The sequence below is a fragment of the Polypterus senegalus genome, chromosome 6, assembly GCF_016835505.1.
Source record: "Polypterus senegalus isolate Bchr_013 chromosome 6, ASM1683550v1, whole genome shotgun sequence".
Lineage (NCBI taxonomy): Eukaryota > Metazoa > Chordata > Cladistia > Polypteriformes > Polypteridae > Polypterus > Polypterus senegalus.
Window position 1 is genome coordinate 115,220,208 of NC_053159.1, and position 21,816 is coordinate 115,242,023.

General features: G+C 35.1%; 1 protein-coding gene across 3 annotated transcripts in view; it reads left to right on the plus strand.

The window, feature by feature from the left end:
• The first annotated feature begins 3,767 nt into the window (after positions 1 to 3,767).
• The window catches only part of LOC120531430 (protein FAM222B-like), a 50,302-nt gene continuing 32,253 nt past the window's right edge, over positions 3,768 to 21,816 (plus strand). Inside the window, exon 1 of one of the 3 annotated variants that reach the window (XM_039756847.1) lies at positions 3,768 to 3,904. The gene's annotated coding sequence lies outside the window, so the exon portion shown is untranslated. Of the gene's footprint in view, positions 3,905 to 4,498; positions 4,687 to 5,446; positions 5,668 to 21,816 lie in introns of those variants that run through there. The other 2 variants (XM_039756849.1, XM_039756848.1) reach the window with 2 other exon arrangements.

The window sequence follows — 21,816 nt, forward strand, 5'->3', positions numbered from 1 at the left end:
AAGATTTTTAGTTGGTGTGAAATGCTGTACAAAACATTATAAAATAACATTAAAAGAAAATTAAAGAACAAAGAAAAATAATGAACCCTATGCCCAGGAGTTCTTCCAAGCTTGCAGTCTCTGTTGAGTGGCTTAACATACTGAACAACATACTTCAATTCTGACCTATCTAAAGACATTAATGTTATTGCTATGTTTCCAATGAAATTCATCCAGCAGTCCACCTTTTGCAGTTCTTTGTGCTAATCCATCTTGTATCAGCTGACAAGACAAGACCTCAGCACAAGATAAGAAACTACCTCATGATACCTATTGTACCAGAGACCTTTGGGCCACATTCCTGGGCCTTAATAGCTGTTAGTTTTCAAAAAGTTACATTTTTCATACATTTTTTAACGTTTTGTCCATTGCATCCTTGTTTTAATGCAATAGGCTATGAGAATGTATTTTAGGAATCATGTGTCCTCTGCAGAACACACTACTGTCTTCATGTACTTTTCACATTCTCCTCCTGTCCACATGATTTTTCTTTTCAATGGTCTAATGGAGAATGATGTGGCTGTCAACAGTATGGGGGGCAAATGGCTAAATAATAAGCTTTCAAGGTCCTCAAAGAGTTACATTCATTATGGCATTTGGTAAATTGCTCCATTTATCTCCACCCCTAGTATTTGTGCAGAATTTACCTCCTAACTAACTGATATCTGTGTTTCCATTTTCCATTTTCTTGTTGAAGAATGGATTTTAAAATAACAGCTGTTATCCTCCCGTCATAATTTAAACATATCATTCCACAGCATTAAGTTTTAGTTAAAAAGATTCACCTTCTTCATTCATTCCTCAGTGTCCACTGCCCATAAACATTGGAATAATTCAAAAACTTCTTCTAAGGACTTTCTCTAGTACATGCATTTTTTCTTGTGAGATGTATACCAAAACTGCACACATTATTCTAGAAACGTTCTCAAAGTAATAACTTTCTAGACTGCTATGGCACAAGATGAGCTGTACAACTCAATATTCTGCAGCAGAATACAAGCACCAAAACATGATACTGAGCACTGATTGTGACTAAGCTCAAAATGCTATCTTGACTCCACTTATGGATCATCTTCAACCATGAATATTAACATTTCCAACATAATTGCATAATATCTAAGTCTCATGTGGTTACTATGTACAATAGCTGCAAATACAATTAAAAGTGCTCTATTTTCCATGAAGAACTTGATTTATGATATAAAACATACACCCCTTTTCTGAAAAGTTCCTTCCATTCCTGCATTCTGATTCAAAGTGATGTCTCATTACCCTTAGAATTGTATTCAGAAATTGACAATCTTGTCCTTAATTGTTGACACTCTATTTTGTGGATTTATCTTAACCTTGTCTTAATCTGTTTTTGACCTTTGATCTGTTGTATTTGTGCAGTAACATCTTTATTACTGAACATGACTGAATTTAACTTTCACAGGTTGAATTACATGCCTTGCATGCAATATTAGTGTTCAGTGTGATGTTCTTGAGCTACACAAATTCACAAATTTTGGACAATTAGGTTAACACTTTTTTTTTTACATTTTTGCAGTGTCTATACTGAAATGGCTTCAGTTTTTGATAGATTGTTTTTAATTACTCTGGATTGTTCTGAGGCTAATTATCTTACAAACTTATTACAGCATGAAAAGTTTGTTGCAGCCAAGATTGATAACCAGCAAAGCAGAGGGCCATTATAGATACAGTTGCTTATAACAGGCTCATTATGGAGATCAATACTGTAAAAGTGGTGTACATTAAGAATGACTGACTTTTGATGAATATGTGAAAAATCTGCTTTTATTATATTTTATGGTAGTTAAAATTTTAATTTTTAATGTATTAACTCAATTAAAAATGAAAACCAATTCAACTTGCAAATCATAAGTACAAATTACTATTGATTACAAATTTTTGTATTTGGAGTACTGTCAGTTTAAGTAACTAGTCAAGGTCACATTGTTGATTCAACCAGGCACTAGTTCGGTCTACCTACTTCAATGTTGGTAATGCAGGGCAATCAGAATAAAACATACCAATAGTGTGGAATTACAGCACCTTATACATTAATAGCTTCAGTGACCAATTCACTGTTCATAGGGAGTTTTCACATTCTTCCATGTAGATTTTTCTACTTATTCAGACTTTCCCTATTTCACCTATAAGAAGATTTGCAAGTCTAGTTAATTATCTACTTCAATTAGCTAGTATGGCTGTGTTTGCCCCGTGAAAGCCTTGCGCTCCTGAGAAAGCAAACTGCTATCTGATCACAAACTCTGGCACTTTACAACTCTATAATAAAATATGCCAGCTCAGAGAATGGAGGGATAAACAGATTGATAGATGGATAAAAGGCAGCATATTGTACAAAGTTATGATTTCTGAATTATTCCAGATACAATAGATAAACAGATACCACACTAAGTACATCCTATTTACTCTTATAAAATAGCAGCATATGTCACTGAGAAAATGCATTGTATTATATATAAAGTGGTAACTGTTCTTCATATTTTATGACAATTTTTCAAAAACACCTAGTTTTTTCTAATTAGTTTGAGCTGTTTCCTGAATATGGCTAATGTAGCTGACAAAGCTTTGAGTGATTAGCAGGCATAACTATTTTAGTTTTAATAATATGGCATGGGGAACACCATCATATATATCAACACTGCCAGTACTTCCACCCTTAAACTATGACTCAGTGCATCCTGTTCTCCTAACAGCTGTGAAGTAATAAACATAATCCTCATTTGCAAGATCCTTCTAATTTATTACTGTTAGATAGATAATTTTCAAGAAGAAGACAGTGTTACTTACTATTGAATGATCACTGCTGCCGCTGCTGAAAGGTTGTTTACCACCCTTGTGATTACAATTTTCAGCTCAAACAACAGATAATATAACTATATAAAATATACCTTTATTTGAAAAATGGTTTTGGGATACCCTACTGTTGGGGCAGAGGAAAGATTAAAGAAAAAGAGAAATCCATAGGATATGAATGAAGATTGAACCTAATCATGGTATTCTGAACCTCAGAATTGTAACAAAGGACTGGTTTATTTAACAAAATCTGTTTTTTTTCTTTGATTTTCAGGGTTTTATTTAGTCAAAAGTACTATTCTAAATTAATCGAGAAATGATTGCATTAACAATTTAAGTAAGCAAGTTATTTCAATGATACTACACAGAGTTTACAAAAAAGGTGAATTAAATATTTGGAGAATGTAATTGTTAGCTTAATGGACTGTACAATTTCATAAACGCTTATACATGTGTTATTTTATTTAGCAGCCATCTTTCTTGGATAATCACAGTTTGAGCTGTGGAGCACTGAGTATTAATGTGGCAGCAATGGCTGCAAAACAAAAAAAACGAGAGCAGAAAGTGCAAGAGTCCATCCATCATGTGGAGCACAAACTGTCACAGACACTGGATGAACATGATTGCAATGCACGGAGGCCCCAACTACTTTGACGCCTCAAGGGTACCCGCAGACTGAACACTTGATTCACTGTATACCAGCTGCAATACCCTATGTTTCTTTTTATCGCCGTGCTTTGGTAACGTTTTATTAACAAAATGGTATCTGAATGGTTTAGCTTCACATAGAAAAGTACAGAGGACGAGCGCGCACACGTGTGCGTGTGAAGGACACAAGTTAGTCTTTTCAAGAAAGAAGCGCGCGCACGCTCGCTCTTGTTTCTACGTCTCCGGGAGTGCCACTGCGCACGCGCCGGAAGTTGCTGCCGCAGACAGCAGCAGTGATTCGGTAACGTAATACAACTACTGGGTGAGAAAGAGTAGTGAAATAAGAAGCTGAAGGGATGTTTTAAGCCATGTCTTTCGTCCAAGTTAACGGAGAGTAAGTAGAGAAAGCCATACCATTTTGGCCAGTTTAGCTTGGATTCGCAGGCCTTTGGTTTTGATTCTCAGAAAATGTCGGGTGTCAGCAACAAAAGAAACTCCTGTGTCTACTCATGCACGCTCACACGTCTGGACTGAGTTGGAAGTGGTGGTGGTGGTGCCGGCGGTCGGTCGGTCACTCACTTAGTTTAGGACGAGGCTGTTATGTTCGTGCTATCTCATCAACACGACGCCTGAATAGACTGCCATCGTATGTCATGTAAGGTGCAAATGGAAGCTTTTACTGGGTGACTGAACCTGCGTATAAAAGGCGAAGTCTATTTAAAAATGTTTAGTGCTCCTAAGAAACAGCTGTGTTCAATCGATTTAGCGTTGGCGTACTCTGCGCCAAAACTGGTTGATTGTAAAATCAAGTGGTCGATTTTGCAATTATAATTTTGTACGTGGCGACATTGTAGAGCATATAAATGTTTTGTGACCATCGAATTTTTTACAATAAAATCGGCGTGTCGTTTTCTCTTTAGTTGGGGGATGGGACTGGGGTCGACCCTTTCTTTCGTTGTTTCTTGCTGAAAATCGTAAGTCGCTGGCAATACCCTTTTATGTGGCCGATTTTTTTTCTTAGTCCCTTTCGGGGCGTCAACGTGTGGATCGTGGGAAATGACCAAATGGAAATGAGGAGGGGGAGATTGGGTTTGTTCACACGATCTAGCGTTTACTCAGCATTGTAAAGTGGACAGAGAGCCGGCAAGTGGGCCCACATCGCAGGCACTGGCATTGGTGAGTAGACAAGCCGTCGGCCCTGGCTCTTATTTTCCATCTTCTCCCCTGGAAGACGTTATTAGCTTTTTGTATTACTGACAGAAGTTTTGTTTACGGTGGATAGTGTATTATGAGAATTTAGCCGTATGCCTAAATGAATGAGGCTAAATCGGGGCCTTGAGTCTGCTTTATCTGTAACAAAATATTATTCACAGTAAGTTACAGGTTTTCAACGATAACGACAGTTTAATTGTTGTCTTTATGTATAGTCCTCTTTTGGATAATATAATGTAAAAAAACATAGGGTAGGTCTGTGTTTGCGCGTTCGGGGGGTGGGGGGGGTTCTCATTTAACCTAGATCTTTAAATTTTGAGTACTTGGGCACTTCATTATAAAATGGAATATAAAAGGCAGGCAATTTTTATTTGGGATTGTGAACGGCGTCTGCATATCCAAGTCTTTTTTCACTTGCAAGATTGAATATATGGTATTATGGCCTGTTTTGCTGCAGTGCCATGATAAGGGATACTCTTTGCAGACGCCTCCATTTAAGAGGTCGGCAAGGTAACAAAGGGGATGACGTCATTTTTTGCATCCGGTCTTGGTGCTTGAGTCCGGAAATCCCGCCCATTGCGAAACGGTGTGTTACTAATTGGTGTAGGACAATCCATGGCACTGAAGCCTATGATGCCCATAGGCTGAGAGGATTCAAGGATCTGCTCTGCGTCTATCGGAGGTGGGTGGGGCTAACGATGTACTGAGAGATAGCGAGAGCAGCGTGTGTGTTTGAGTGAGTGCGTGAGGATGGGTTAAGTTTGAAGGGAGGGTAACACAGAGTGTCTAACCAAAGATCAGACGAGTTTTAATGGTAATCTTCAGCGGAGCGATATTTATGACTGTCTGATGACTATAAAAAGATACCGAAGGAAGGTCTTTATAGTGGATTAACTGAAGGAACATCAATTGCCTTTTCGTCACTTAAATTACGGAAAACAGATGGTAAGAACAGCTGCTGTTTGTCTCCTCCTCCTTTTTATTATATCCTGTATTGAAAAACGGGTCGATTATCGTTATTTTCAGTGTGTTTGGAGTGAATTTTGAAAATTATTCCATTCCTTTTTCAGGTTTAGTTGTCGAAGCCGATAAGATCAGGTGACACAGCCATTTGAGTGAATAGAAGACTTGGAAGTATTCCTTTGACGTTTTCGTGAATTGCAGCGACGTTTGACCCGCATATTTTTACACCTCCCCCTTTCATTCGAGGTCTGCAATTACACATGTACAGGAGTCGACCAGGATTTTTCATTTTTTTAATGCATTTGTTTAGGATCCAAAGTTTATTTCGGTTTTGTTGCCATACTGTAACTGCGCTGTGCTTTAATCGGAGACGAAAAGGTGGTTTGTTTTGTGACTAATGGCTGTAATCAACCCAAAGAATATGATATATATTCGGTTTATAACACTGGTATGCAAAATGACTGCGCCTCTTTATGTTAAAGGTGCGGCATGGCCCAAACGCGCAATACGGCATATCCTAAAAGTGTTTTATAGTGAATAAAATTCGCTTTGGGATTGTTGACTAGTTCATTGCTTTAAATCTATCGACAATTTTATTTTTTAAAGGTCTCTCAAAAACTGATCTTACAGATTCTCAGTTTTTACAGCTAGCTTGGTTATACTACAGTACTCCACATTAGGAAAATTATGTAATATATTAGAGTAGTGTCGCCGAATTAAAATTTTATTGTACATTCTTATTTGTTAATATTTGTCTATTCGGTCAAATGAAATTTAATTTCCTTTTAAGAGCAAACTAAACCTCTCATGACTGTGTTTATTTACTTGGAGATCTTAAAGGAAAGAACGGAGCTTTCCCAAAGGGTGTAACTCTCAGTAACTTTACTGTTCAAATTAAAGTGCAATTGAGACAGTAAACGTTTTAAAAAAATAACTAAGATAAAATAAGTTGGGCTATGTTTGATATATTTTTATCCACAACAGGTCACTGTATCCCAAGCATCTCTCTCCCAGTCCACCAGAGATTTTCCCAGACTTTCCCAGGTCATTCAAAAGAGAGTCCCTCTTGTCCTGTGTTTACCTATTTTTTCTTTCTGACAAGTGGGCCGTATCTAGAATGCTTCCTGTTGGTATTGTACCTGCTATTACTACAGGTGACATTCTGTAGCCACAGACACTCAAACTGCCTGTGTTCCTGTTGGCAACAAGAACTGTAACCAGTTGGATCTCTCAAATGTTGTAAGTCCCTTTGATAAACATGCTAGGCAAATAGTAAAAATAATGTGTGCCCAAACCAATTAACCTTTTCTTCTCCAAGATCTTACTATATTATTATTACTTACCTGTACTACTATTATAAAGGTGATGTATAAGTTTAGATACAATGTTCCTGTTTACAGGTTTTTGTTAATAGCAGAGGATACACAGAAAACCTGCGTAGTCGGTTAATTTTGGCTACTTGTTCTCATGATCTCATTTTTTGTTACCCAGAATATGTGGCCATATTTAGAAATTAAAAGTAGTTTTTTTTTTTTAAAAAACATTTACAAATGTATTTTTCACTCCAGATTAATTTGAAAATTGGTCATATAAAGCTGAATTTTTTTCTTGATATAGTATGCAGCATTATGATGGAATGGTTAAGACATTGGACACTAAGACACTAAGTTGCTGTTTCAACCCTCACTTGCTCACTGAATGGCCCTGAGCAAGTCATTTAGCCTGCATTTTGCTCTTAGTTTTAAAAGAAAAAAGTGTTCATATTACTCTTCTTTAAGATGTCCATTTTTTAATAGCCTTTGATTAAGGTATTATCTTATGACTAGTAAAATTAATCACTGCTATCAAATTATCAATGTATCTAGAGAGGTAATTGCATCCCTGAAGTGATCTCCTTATCAAACAATTTAATGGAGTTTTTCATTTCAAAATTAAGTTTGTTCATGAAACATCACCGATAAAGACTGATTACTGGCCATTGCCAACAATGTGGAAATGTATGCTTTATTCTTTGTAGTTGTTCCTGTTTACAGGGGGAGTTCATTTGATGCCAGTTTTCCATTTGGGGTTTTAGTTTGAAATTTTCTTCCATTATAAGCCAAATCCATAAATAGCATGTCAATTACAAACTGATTATATTAAAAGTATATGACAGATGTTTTCATTAGTGGAGTCAATTTTATTTATAGTGCACTTTTAAAACGGGTGACAGTGTTTTACAGCTTCCATAAATACACCAATATATACAGTAAATACACCTAAATAAAAAAAACTACGCAAAGTTTTAATAGATATACATATTTAATTTTGAAGAACTTAACGCTGCTTTTTTCTTTTTGTGAATTTTTATATGCCAATTTTTCAATGTACTGTATTCTTATTTTCTTGTCACTTTTTATGTTGAGCTTAATATGTTTCTTACTGCTTTTTATCTTTTACTAACCCTTTGTTCTTTGTAGTAATGACCCAAAATGTGTTCTCTGTTCTCCATGAAAGCATGAGATAAGAAACTTACTAATACAGTAGATGTTAATGTGGACCAATGCAGAACAGTATACAATATCCATGGAGAAAGCCTTAAATTATTTGAGTCAAATAATTCCCATTTGTTAGTTAGAAAAGAGAGAATATTCTCTTGACTGTAGCTACAAACAAAACAGGGTAATTAATACTGTATATGTGTTTGTTGATGGAGTATTCATTTAGTATTTTACTGTGTACTTTTTTTACTTGAATTCTGCAAATCACTTTGGTAACTATTGAATAGCAGTGCAATTTTTAACTGATAATATTTTTTGTTTTTTTACAATATATTACAGTAAACTAAATGGATCCATACAACAAATGTAAAATTTTAAGAGGTGGCAAGAGCAACCCTGCTTTGACTGCAGTATGGCATAGTCTTCTATTTTGTGTGGTAGTTTTTACAAGCTTGTAGTGATTTGGTTTTGTTACCACTTGAACAGATTCTGTTTTTGTTAAATTGTAAGGTTGTGTGTTATTTCTTGGAGCCCAGAAGAACTTCATATCTTGCAATTCGTTTTACTGTGAAGGCAAGTGTAGAGGACATCAGGGAGACTTCTGTATATGTGGAATTGCTGTACTGTTTCTTGACTGTTTGTGTGGTTTCTAAGCAGATGACATCTTAATGATGTAATGGATTCAGATGCTATGTATAGATTTTTTCTGCAGCTCTGCAGTATGTACTTCCTGATTTGTTGGGTCACTCGTTTCCAAATTTCTGCAAAAGCAACACCGGAATTGTTTCTATAGAGGATGTGTTTTGCACACGATGCCATTTATCCACACCCAAAATTACAACTCATTCTCTTCAGAAGAAATCTATAGATTTCAGATTTATAAATATTGAACTCCTTTTCTTCTTCTTCTTCTTCCTTTTTTTTTTATACAAAATATGAAATTCAGGATTTGGATGTCCAAACACTCCTTCCATTTGGGTGGAGTTTGTTGAATTCTTCAATGAGTTTCCCCCTCACTCCAGTAGAGCTGTGAAATGACACCAAAATTAGGGTTTGGATAGTTGTATTAAAAATAAGGAAATATTGTAGTGTGGGTTGAAAGTTCTGAGTACCACTACACATGCAGGACCTGTATCGTTCTGTTCTAAACTTTATTTTTTGTGCATTTAAAAAAAAAAAAAAGTACATGGTGAATTGTATGAAGCACCTACAACTCCTGCACTAATGTTCTGGCAAAGAAAAGGGTTTTCCGTGCAAAGAATGTGACATGATCAAAACGAAAAGTAGAACCAGGAGTCTTCAAATGCCTGTAATGCATATTTTAAATCCATACAAAATTGCTCATAATTAATTAATCACACTCTTTACATTAAATCTGTTCAAAACAGCAATTAAAATTCGTAAAAATGCTTATTTATTAAAGTGATGTGAGGTTAAAAAGGAAAAAAAAATCATTCCTGTACAATAGAATATCATTTGCCTTTTGAATAAGATTTTTTTTATATTGATTTGAATTATGTTCGAATAGTCATGTTCATTCTGACAGCCCCGACATACTCCAGTCTCCATCAACCATGTTGTTTAGCAGTGAGTGACCACTTTTCTTTTTTCTATTACTTCTGTTTTATGGATAATGTTCTTTTAAATGGTGTTTTCAATTTGTACAGACCTAATTAAAGGAGAAACAAATATGGATGAGGACTGTTAAATAATGGAGCCAAATTTGAAATGGCAAGGATCTGCATGCCTTTACTGTCTTTACTGTACTAAGTGCCTCTGCATACTCATTTGTTTGTTGTATGAAATGATTCCACTTTGAAATAGGCATTGAAGTGGTTTGAACACCACCATGTCTGAGATAATCTAAAACACATCCCATGAGAAATCTGTCAGGCTATCTTTTTTCCCCTCTGTCCCAATATGCAAATACTTGATTGTAGTAAAAACGGGGACTAAATTCCTGGAAATTCAGCTAGGTATAGTTTTAGTATATTTCCTGGTCAGTTTAACTTGGATATGGCCTTTGGTTTATTCATGTTTTTTCTTCATCCTCCCTTTTACTGGTAACGTCCTTGGACTAGAAGAGCTTTTGTTGTTCTCCCCATTTTTCCCCCACTATCTACTGTATGTAAAAGCCTTCTTAGCTTTTCGGTATTTTGGTTACATTTTCCAATACTAGTTGTCATTTGTATGTTACTCAAAGGTGGGTGTATGTACAGATTATTGAGGGCACTCTATTTTCTCCTGTACATCTATTGTGCCTGGTAGGTTTTAAGGTTTGACTTGATTAGTGTCATCTGTAATATAGCATTATTATAATATTGACTTGTGACTGTCATATTCATTCATTAAAACATCTTTTTTTTGTAATAACGTGAATGCATCTTATTTCTTTCATAGACTGATATTCCATCATGCATGAATATTGTGACCCTGGATAGCTAGCTGCTCCAGTCCCTGTGATTTACATTCTGGGTGTGTTCCCTAAACACTGACCCTGAGCACAAGAAACACATTTTTCATACTAACCGGTTACTTCCAGATGCACACTTTTCAGACAAGTTTACCTTCTCTTGTGAATTGGAGTGAATTAGCTTTGCTAGTAAGTATTAGTCATTATGGCTTGATGATTTCAGCCTCCAACTTATGTGACACAAAGCAAATGTTACACTAATTGCTTGTGCTCATTTGTAGCAAAAATAAATGTAGACATTTTTTATTTAATTGTGCTAATATAGTCGATTAAAACTTTATTCATGGTGTTGAGCAAAGTATAAGTAAGTTATTTTTTCAGTTTAATATTGGTTACAAATTACTTGTATTACTTGTTCATGTTTTTTTTTTTTCTTCAGAGTTTATTTTAGAGGTTAATTGTTCATGTTATACAGATCACGTTTACACAAACTACAACCTTTTTTTTATTTTTATTCAGCTTCAGAGGGTTAGCTTGAAGGTTTAATGGAATGTAATTGCACTGCCTTCTCAAGAGGATGCAGCTGTTAGAATATCTGAAAATTTCACATTTCCTAGCTCCCATTTACATAAGACGACATAGGTGAATCTTCTTTACATATTTAATTTGGCTTGCCCTCGTCTGAGATAGTATTAAACAGTATTTAATGTGATATGCAGTTGTTTGAATAAAAGGGTGACTTTTTTTTTTTTTTTTTTTTTAAATAAAAACCTAGCCTTTTATAAGCAAAGTTTAGAGTTGTAACTTCACTGGAAAATATTGAATAAAAGTGAACTGTGTAAAGCCAGTCCTCCTAGCACTACTAAATTAGTGTTTGTCCTGGATGCTATGCTCTGGCTGGCTGTAAAAGTACTTCAATGGATGTAGTATGTATTAAAAGTTGATGCTAGTCAAATCACCTTTATATATTAGTAGGCCACTTGTGACATGAGTCCTACATGATGCCAATTAACTTAAAGAGAATTCAATATTGTACAGAGCCTGGCATGGAACATCAATCCTTTTATGGGTATGATCTTTTAAGGAATGGATAGTTAAAAGAATATTCCCAATGGGGACCTTTTGGCCGTTAATTAGTTGGGGACACAGTCTAAAGTAGAGTTGTCAAACTCCATTTTATTGAGGGCAAAACCCGCACTTTTTATACCCAATGTAGCCAGAATATATTAACTACTGCCATGTTTTCTTTACAAACAAGGCACAAAATCACCTCACTCATAGCTATTCTACCATCCCTCTCATAAAAACCCTCTATCAACCTTTCTTTCCTTGTACATTACAGTAGGTTAAAAAAGCCACTAGCAGCTTTGAAAGGAATTACATCAGCACATAAAATCAAAGTAGAACAGACAACCGTGTGATAAACATTTGGAGGTGGGTGGGCAATAAATTATAGACTACAGTATATATCATAATCCAGCAATAACAGTAATACTAATAATAATGTTTAAACTATCAAAGCTTAGATACAGAGGCAGCAAAATTAAATGAAATTAAAAGGACTGCAACACTGACAGCATCCCTCAAATATACTTGCATTAAAACTTGTGTTAAAACTCTGCAAGCATTGTTCACCACCATCTATGACTTGGTTGATTACATTCTTTGCAGTCACTGTAGCATGCTAAAAAAAAGTTTGCTGTAGTCATTCTTCACTGAAAAAAATCTGACGCGTTTCATTACTCGGTGATATTGCATTATTTGCATATTTTGGCAAGGATACAGTAAGCAGGAGTTGTGGGTTAATGTTTGAAGCTAATCATTATATTTTGATTTAATTGAATTTTGTTTGAAGGATAGATTCTGGGTATTATGGGAGAAGGATGCTAAGGACAGAGCTGCCAGGCAAAAGGATAAGAGGAAAGCCTAAGAGAAGGTTTATGGATGTGATGAGAGAGAACATTAAGGTGGTGGGTGTAGTGGAGCAAAATGCAGAGTACAGGAAGATAATTAAAAAGATGATCTGCTGTAACGATCCCTAGCAGGAGCAACTGAAAGAGGTGGCTAGTCATTTTTTAGGGGCCTAAATTTAATTTCTATTTATGAAGCTGCATTATCAAATTGGGATTATACTGTCTCTATCTCTGTAAGATTTGTTTTAGACAATTGGGTAAATAGAGGGCTACCTCTATTTAAAATACAAGCTTATACTTCTGCTAATTGATTTTTTTTTTCCTCGTGTGACAAAGATTAGATCTTTTTAGAACAACGAGAAATGCGTAAAACATGGTCTGCTAATACAGCTCCTTTGCTATGTGTCTTCTGAAGTGATGTGCCTCAAAGATCCATTTTTCCAAGAATCTTGTACATTTCTTGTAGACGTTGCCATAAGTAATTGAATGCCTCCTCTTTGACATCTGTCCATATTCATAATTTATAAATGAGCTAGTGTGTATTTTATTAGACTTTGAGCTTTAGTCACTTCAGTTTGACTTAAAACATTTTAATAAATTGTACGAGTATGCAGGATATATACAGTAGTTCAAGATAAAAATATGTACCTTTCAAATGAGTAGTTTACAACTGAACAAATGTTTCTGTAAGCAAGTAAAATATCCTTAAGCCCCTCACTTGATAAAGGAAGATAGATAAGTGGTAAGGTTTATATTCAACTGTTATGTTGAAAGGTTTTGCACATGTTAAGTTTTCTTTTGTGCACACACGCACTGTTCGAGCAGATATGGAAGGATTTTTTTGTTATACTTTTTTCTGTTGCTTGAGCATGACACAGTAGAATGTCAGTGACTGACCAGCACAATTGACGCTGCCATTTGTGTTACTGTAGCCTACAAACACGCTTAATATATTGACTGACTTCTCCACGAGACAACATGGTATTAACTATACTTGCCATCCAACTTTGTCCACACTGATCTTGAAAGTGGTTGTTTTTAACAACTATTTTCTCTTCTAGACTATCAGTGACAAATTGTAAATAGTCCGGATAATCAAGAAAAACTGACATCTTTGGACTGTGGTTACTTGTAAATGGGCAACAAGGAGATGCAAGATTGTAAGCAGTAGAATAAAGCAGTTTCCAAACACAAACAGTACAACTGATGTGTCAATTTCAGTGTCTGATGACTAACTTACATGTTATCAAAATCACTTGATTCAACAATGTTTCAGTCTGTTCTAAAACTGACTTTTTGACTTTGTTTGTCATTGTGCTTATAGTTAAAGGCTCTTAATTGAATGACTATTGATGAATTACCATAGCATGGCAGAATGCATATAATTATTCAGGTTTTTTTTTTTTTAAAAACGGAATGAATGTGTTTAATTCACTAGGTGGTAGCAGAATACTGTCCCAGGTGGTATTTGGGCTTAACACCATAAGGCAGATCATTACATGTCATCCTGATTCTAATTTGGGTTTAAATTTCCAAGCCCAAGTTGCACTTGAGGCTAATGCTAAGGAGATGGAAAGATAAGTTCAGTATTTTTCTAAGTTATGTCTTCAAAGTCATGGTATATATTAATTTACCACACAAAAAGTGTGAACTTCCTTAGTGTTCTGGGTTGAAGATCCTGGACTGAATAACAATTTTAATTTAAGTCTGCAGGTTTTTTTGTGTGTGCATGTATATAAGTACACATACTGTATACACATTTAAAATTTATGAATTTAAAAAAATATGCAGGCTGTTCTTTCAGTTTTTGATGAGTCTGAAGGGTATCAGGGTCCATAGGGGAATGAAAAGGCCTTAAAACTTAACAAATATGTCCATTTTGAAGTAGCAAATGTTCCAATTTAACAAAACATTCCTTTCAAGTTTGAAGCATCCTTGTCAAATCAAAAGGATACTAGAAATACTTTATTACATATTCTTGAACTTTTTCTTGATGTAAGAATACATTTTCTGTGTGCTTTTCTGCTCACAGCCGCTACCATAGGTGGAATTTATAAAAGGTTGCAAAGTAGAGCAGTTGTTACTGGCATTGGTTAACAGATAGTGTCATGGGTTTGAATTGTGTGCCTGGTTGTTGTCCATACGGAGTTTGCACGTTCTGTCATATATTGATTTTTCACGTACACAAAGCCAAAAACACAATTTCAAATGGCAATTCTAGGTTAGCATGAATGGAATTGTGCATGGGAGTGTGTGTCACTTCTGCACTGAGCAGGAGCTTTTTTTTTTGTGCCGCAGAGTGAAAGACAATTGGCAAAATGAGGTGCAAAAGTTTTTGTTTTTATTAATTCCTCTTTAAAGTGACATGCATAAACTAGTTTAAAATATTTTTGCAATCTGAAGATGTGATTTTAAAATCCAGAAACTTGCATTGAAAAATTAATGTTTTAATAAGTTTAAGCCTTTTTTCACGTTTGGACCCCGGCACCCTTCAGCTGCATTATTTATTTTTTTTAATTCAATAAAAAAACCAAACCTTCACCTAAGAATAGGGTTGCTTTGTAAAACCCACTTTTAAAAACCGTATGTAAGAGTATTTTCACTACCAGAAGTAAACATTAGCTTTCTACCCCCACCATATGCCATTTTTCTCATTAGTATTGATTTAATTGTACATATCAATCATGTAAATTATTCACCTGTGTTATGAGGGCCAAAATTTGTATTGGCAGCATATGGTGCAAGACAGTTTTTAATCCCAGATTAGGGGGGCTAGTAGTGTCAATAACATTAATTATTACAGCCCCAATAAACAAATCTTAGATTGGCTTTAATTAACAGAAGTTACTGGTAAGTTTTGCATATCAACTTAAAAAATGCATGTTTGTTTGGATTTGCAGAAATATTGCAAGAGAAGCTTGTATAGGTAGTAAGGAAAGAAAAGTAAAATAATAAAAAAAAATCCTTCCAATATTCAACATTTTGGAGCAACAACATGTGTTGATATAAAATGTCTTAATATGCTTAGGGGAATGGATTATGCTCTTGTACTTTAACTATGAGTGGACATTTAAGGGATAGTGATTGTAGTTTCAAAATTGCATAGTCTAATGGGTTTTATATTGCGCCAAGGTTTTATATCCATCATGAATAGCCATTGTGTAAAAAGTCTCTTGTTCATCGGAGGAAGATTTACATGTAAACTGTAAACTCAAACTAATTATAGAAACATTAAAAACTTGAATTTTGGTGAGTATAATGGTTTGGATGAACAGAACCAAATGTGATCAACAGTGTTTTAAAAAATCTGGGCAAGTTTAGCAGGTAAGAGAGCTATGGGGATTTATCTGTTTTTCCCAAACTTGTTCATGTAAATCAAGCAATGTTGCTTTTAGCAAGAAAATGAAATCCTCGTGGACTGCCGGATTTTATCTTGACATTTACAACATTTTATTCATTAACTTTTTCTTTTAGTTAATTCAAAAATAATCCTTAAGCAATACTTTCAAAAGCAGGACTGAAACATTACCATACAGTTGTCGCACCTTTTTTTTTTTTAAATCAAGGTTGTCAGCTTTTTTAGGTTTGACATATGCTGTTGTGAAATTTGTTTGCATTTAATTTAAGAAACAGTGACTGACTTATTAATGAAAAGTACTATTTAAAGAAAGTTGTTCACTATCATTCCTTACATTGTCAGAATTGCTGTACCCCAAAAGGTGTTTCTAAAGGCATCTCTTATAAGATTTCCTGTTCCTTATGTCTGTGTACTCATCCATTCTTTCCATACCAATTTAGTGTTGACAGCCTAACTTGTACCTCTTTGTGATGGAGGTGGGAGTCAAAATACCTGCCGCTGGAAAAAAACGTGTGGACATGGAGAATTTGCAAATAGCAACAACATTTACTGCAGCACTGTGTAAGATACATTCATTTTACAGAATTATTCTTGCCAGTAATAGGTTGCAGAGGACTAGATCTTACACTGTATTAGATAACAGTCCTTGGCAGGGCGTCTTCACTTATAAGGGATAAATTTGTAGTTTCCAGTCTACCTAACCTTGATAATGGAATGTGGGAAAAAATAAGTATTTGGTTGAAAACTGCTACACAGACAGTACCCCAGTTAAGATTTGAATCCATCACTTTGGGTGGGTTTTCAGTCACTGCAGTACTGTGGCTTCCTATAAAAATAATGTTGCTCCACTTACAAATGCTGTATTTAAAAGCGAACTCCTAACGAATATGTTGGGGCACATTTGAAGTGTGAAACCTTTCCGAGGGTTGAATGGTAGACTAGCTGTTGTTTTTGCCTGTTTGTCTTGAATTTTTTTTTTAATGCTGTACCACGTTTTTGACCATAGACATTTTATTCTACTGTGAAATTCTAGATGATGTTGTGTGTAAAGCCCTATAATTTTTAGTTAATCCAAGCATTCATCTGCAGTGGTGATGTCCATAGTAATCATTATTTGAACAGCAGTATTGGGTTTATAATATAAGTTGGGGACCACTAGTCGTTTCTACAAAATGTAAAATCCTTAGTACAGTAATCCCTTGCGAGCATGGGGGCTGGGGCACAGGACCCCAGCAAATGTGAAAATCTGCAAATACGTTTTGTGCCCATGATTACTGTATTTTCTTATATAAAAGCTTATATACTGTAAATATGTTAACTGTACTAAAAATGCAAAAGGTTGCAATGACAGATGTGTGTGTAATCTGTGCAATCAGATATGTAAGGTAAGACTGGTTCCAAGACAGATGTATGGCATCACCTAGACAAAGTGCATAATTCAGCAGTTCTATAGTGAACTGCAACTTTTAATAAAAGTTAACTTACTATAAAAAAAAAAAGTGTGTATTTATGGCTGTAAATTACAAAAATGATTACTATTACAAATATAAAGGAAATCCTACAAAGCAATAAACCCTCAAGATAGTCTAGTTTTGCGGATGCAGATAATGGTGGTGTAGTTATGAAATTAAATCCCCTGTGCACAGGCAAAGTTTTATGTAAGGTTTTGTTCTACCATGACACTGATGTAGGAGAAGATTTGTAGAAGCTGAGGTTGCGCCCAGACAAAGACGTTTTCTAAGCAAGACAAAATCACACAAACAAGCAGACACAGGACAAGAATGTAAATCAAGAAAAAACTAATCTAATACGTGTAACCATAATCCAGTTATTCAGTGGAGCAGCTTGTTATTGGTCACTTTTAAAACTAGTGCCCTTCTCTTTTACCCAACAGCCCTCACAGCAATCTGCTGAACTACCCAATAACACAATTCTCCTGGGTTTTCTGGGATTTGCAGTATATTTACGTGCACTGTACATTGTTATCTATGATTTTCAGTGATCGCAAAACTTGCAAGATAACTTCCACTTAATTATTGATGACAAACCTGCAAATTGCAAAGGCCGAACTTGTGAAATAAATTTTTGAAGAGTAGTTGCTTCATCTTGACGTGTCAAGAAATACAAGCGAGGCCTTCAATAAAGATGAAAACTTTTATACTGGAAAATAAAGTGTACTGTTTTAGATGTTACTGTAGCTGTTTTTGTTTTTTTTTCTTTACGCACTTTTTTTTAATTGTAAAAGGAAATGGTTTGGTTTTCAGTAGAAAGATTCTAGGATTATATTTGATCTTATTTCTTTCTCATCCAATGATCTGTTTTTCAAACAAAAAATTTAGCCTTATTTTGAATGCTTGATAATGCAGCCTTGTCTTATTATTTTGCTGCTTGCTTAAGCATTGTCTGCAAGTTAAGTTTGCTTACCTTGCTTCAAATGACATTTGCAAATTTATAGTTGAATGATTTAGTTATGATCACTTGAAATTGTGGAGAAGGCAGAAATTCTAAAATGTGTTCTTTGATTTCTTTATATGTGAACAATTGGAATTGTGTATTACGTGTATGAAAGCCAAGTACAGTAGGTAAGGCCTGTGTCACCATTTCTCCTTTACAGAGCTTTGAAAACTGGTTTAACATGTACTGTATAGAAAGAATTGATGTTTAAAATAACTCTCTCTCTAATTTTATATGTGTGTGTATGTATGTGTGTGTGTATATATATATATATGTGTACATTATACATACATACGTGTGTGTGTGTGTGTGTATATATATGTATGTGTGTGTGTGTGTGTATATATATGTATGTGTGTGTGTGTATATATATATATGTATGTGTGTGTGTGTATATATATGTATGTGTGTGTGTGTGTATATATGTATATGTGTGTGTGTGTGTATATATATGTATATGTGTGTGTGTGTGTATATATATATATACACATACATACACACACACACTAGCAAAATACCCGCGCTTCAGCAGTGGAGAAGTGTGTTAAAGAAGTTATGAAAAAGAAAAGGATACATTTTAAAAATAAGTCTCGTTTATACCTCGTGTCTTCTCATTAAACTTGTATCTCGCGAATATCGTATTCGTCGTAGGCATGACAAACGGCAGTGTGTCTATAAATTTAATTTAAACTTACGGTTTACACTGTGCTGTTTCTGCAGTAGCTGCACTTATGAATATGCTTGTATGCATCACTCGCTTCATATTCTTTTGCTGCCTTCTCAATCATGTAATGCGTTTTTTGTTCAGCACTCTTTAGAGCTCTTCCTTGTTCTCTACGTACTGCGTTCACAGTCAGTTCACATGAGCCGCTCTCTTGTGTGATCTTGTGATGTCCACGGCTTTATGTAATGTTAGCTAAAACCCGGCACTTAAAAGTTTCTCTCACACTTTCGCCGAGTCTGTGCCAAACACTAGACCATCTCATCTTCATTTGCATAAGCACAGTCATTCACCTGCGAATATTTACCTTATATGGGCAGGCACTCAATTACCTGGGAGGCATGATGATGCGGGACGCAGCTCCACCTCACATGGCGACCGAGCTGCAGGCTATGGCTGTATATACAGGTATGGTCGAAAGTAGGTTCCAGTTATGACCGTTATACGTAGAATTTCGAAATTAAACCTGCCTAACTTTTTGTAAGTAAGCTGTAAGGAATGAGCCTGCCAAATTTCAGCCTTCCACCTACATGGGAACTTGGAGAATTAGTGATGAGTGAGTGAGGGCTTTGCCTTTTATTTTATATATATATATATATATAAAAATATCTCAGCTAATCGTTTTTGTAGTAACTTAATGAAACTAAGAATTGCTTGGAACTTACTGCATAATTCCTCTTTCTGAAATGAACTAGATGCTGCACTTTTTGGATTCTTTTAGTGTATTATCTGTAAGTCATTTCATTTTTAAGAGTTCTTTTTTTAAGAATTTCAGCTTGTCGATATTGTGTTTTGGAGCTGCACATGTTGGAGAGATGCCTATTTTCATTTTTAGACTTTAATGTATTTTGGATTGTAGAGTAGAACTTGGTTATTTGAAGATGTGCATCATAAGCCTGGTTATTAAAGATTATTAAGAGACAAATGTCATGTTTTTATCTTGTGTTGACATTCATCTCCGTTACTTGTCAAAAATGTTCTTTGATATATAGGGTTTCAGGAGGTGGATGTTGGCATTTTCTTTGAGACTTCACTTTCAGACTTTATAAGATGAACAGCAGATGATGGCCTTTCCACAGTGTTTCTTATCATACTAAATTTTATTTGGTGAAAGCTGAGAGATTTTTTTTTTATATTTTTAGAACTGGCTTGGATTCGGTTTGGTTTATTAAAAATAAAGTATTTTGCAGCTTGAAGCACATAGTAGATCAGCAATCTTGTATATAATTTCTGATCTATTTATTAATTACATTTTTAACAGAAGGCTGTGCAGCACTTGTCTGGAATGTGTGGTGATGTGAAAGATAAAGAGGAAGTCCCTCCTGTCATTTGAAAGAAATTAATTCTTTCTTACCACAGATGGATGCCCTAGGGAGGAAACTAAACCTGATATCCTATGCAGTAGTATATAAGAACAAAAAAGAGCTAACACCCAAGCATCCGGTTTTGTTTTATGATTATCCTCCTTGCAGTGTCAGTTGTGGTAGAATAGCACAATATAAAATATTGGGTATTGTAATAGTATAATAGGATTTGGAAATGTTGTTCTATTAAGTTGCAGTTTACTAGCTAAATATGCAAAATATCATTTCTTTCTGTGTTGTACACAGAACCTGCTGTAACCTGGACCTTTCTGTTAAAGATGCAGTGGTTAAGTGTTTTTCCTAATGTATTCTAGTGATTCTGTGCCAAAAAATATAAATTGCTTGAAGAGAAGTGGAGCCATGAATGATGTAAATTTTACAACAGCTTCACATCTAATTTCTGCATTTACTTGCATTTAGATCCTTAATCAGGGAAAGGGTTGAGTTCAGTATTAGAAATTGCTGATGCTGTCCTCAGACAGTGAAATTTAAATTTAGTTATTGTAAAATTTGCATAAGCCTGAAGAGAGTGTTATAGGCAGTGAGCAAAAACATAACACAGTGTAAATGACACTACGTGCAAACAATTTTCAGAACTCTAATTGCATGGTAGTGAGTGGAAGAATAACAAGTGAGCTATGTTTAAACAGATTGTGGCAGATTATCCTCCCTGAAAAACTTGCATACAAAAAATTGTGACAAGTGGTGAGCACCTTTCGTGATACTGCCCTCTCTGTCAAAGATAATGTAGACTAATGTAGCATGATGGTGAAAGCAAAAAAAAAAAAAAAGTATAATATGTAGTACACAAATAACAAGAAAAAGCAAGCAGTGAAAATATAGCATTAATAAGTAAATAAAATATACTGCATACAGTGGAACCTCGGGTCACGACTGTAATTCGTTCCAAAACTCTACTTTGGTTCATGACCAAATCAGGTTATGACCAATTTTCCTCATAGCATTATATGTAAATACAATTGATCCATTCCAGACTGTACGGACTGTATGTAAATATATTTTTTAAAGATTTCTAAGCACAAAAATAGTTAAGTATACCATAGAATGCACAGCGTAATAGTAAACTAAATATAAAAACATTGAATAACACTGAGAAAACTGTGAACAGAGAAAAGTAACATTGCAAGAATTCACGCTATGAACCGATCGCTGTAAAGTGGAGGTTAAAATCTAATAGAAAAAAGTCTTCATTAAATACGAGGTTAAAACAATGCTCGGATCAATCTCTTTAAAAACAAGCCCAGTGCATTCTTTAACTGCCTTCTCGGCCTTACGTGGCTAGCCCTCCTTCTCTCGCTCGATGCACAGGGAGAGACTGAACATGTACAGAAGTCGGCGCGTACGAACCGGAAGGGAAACTGGCTTGTTCGTCACCCAAGTGTGTGGTTGTGAACAGATGCAAAAGTT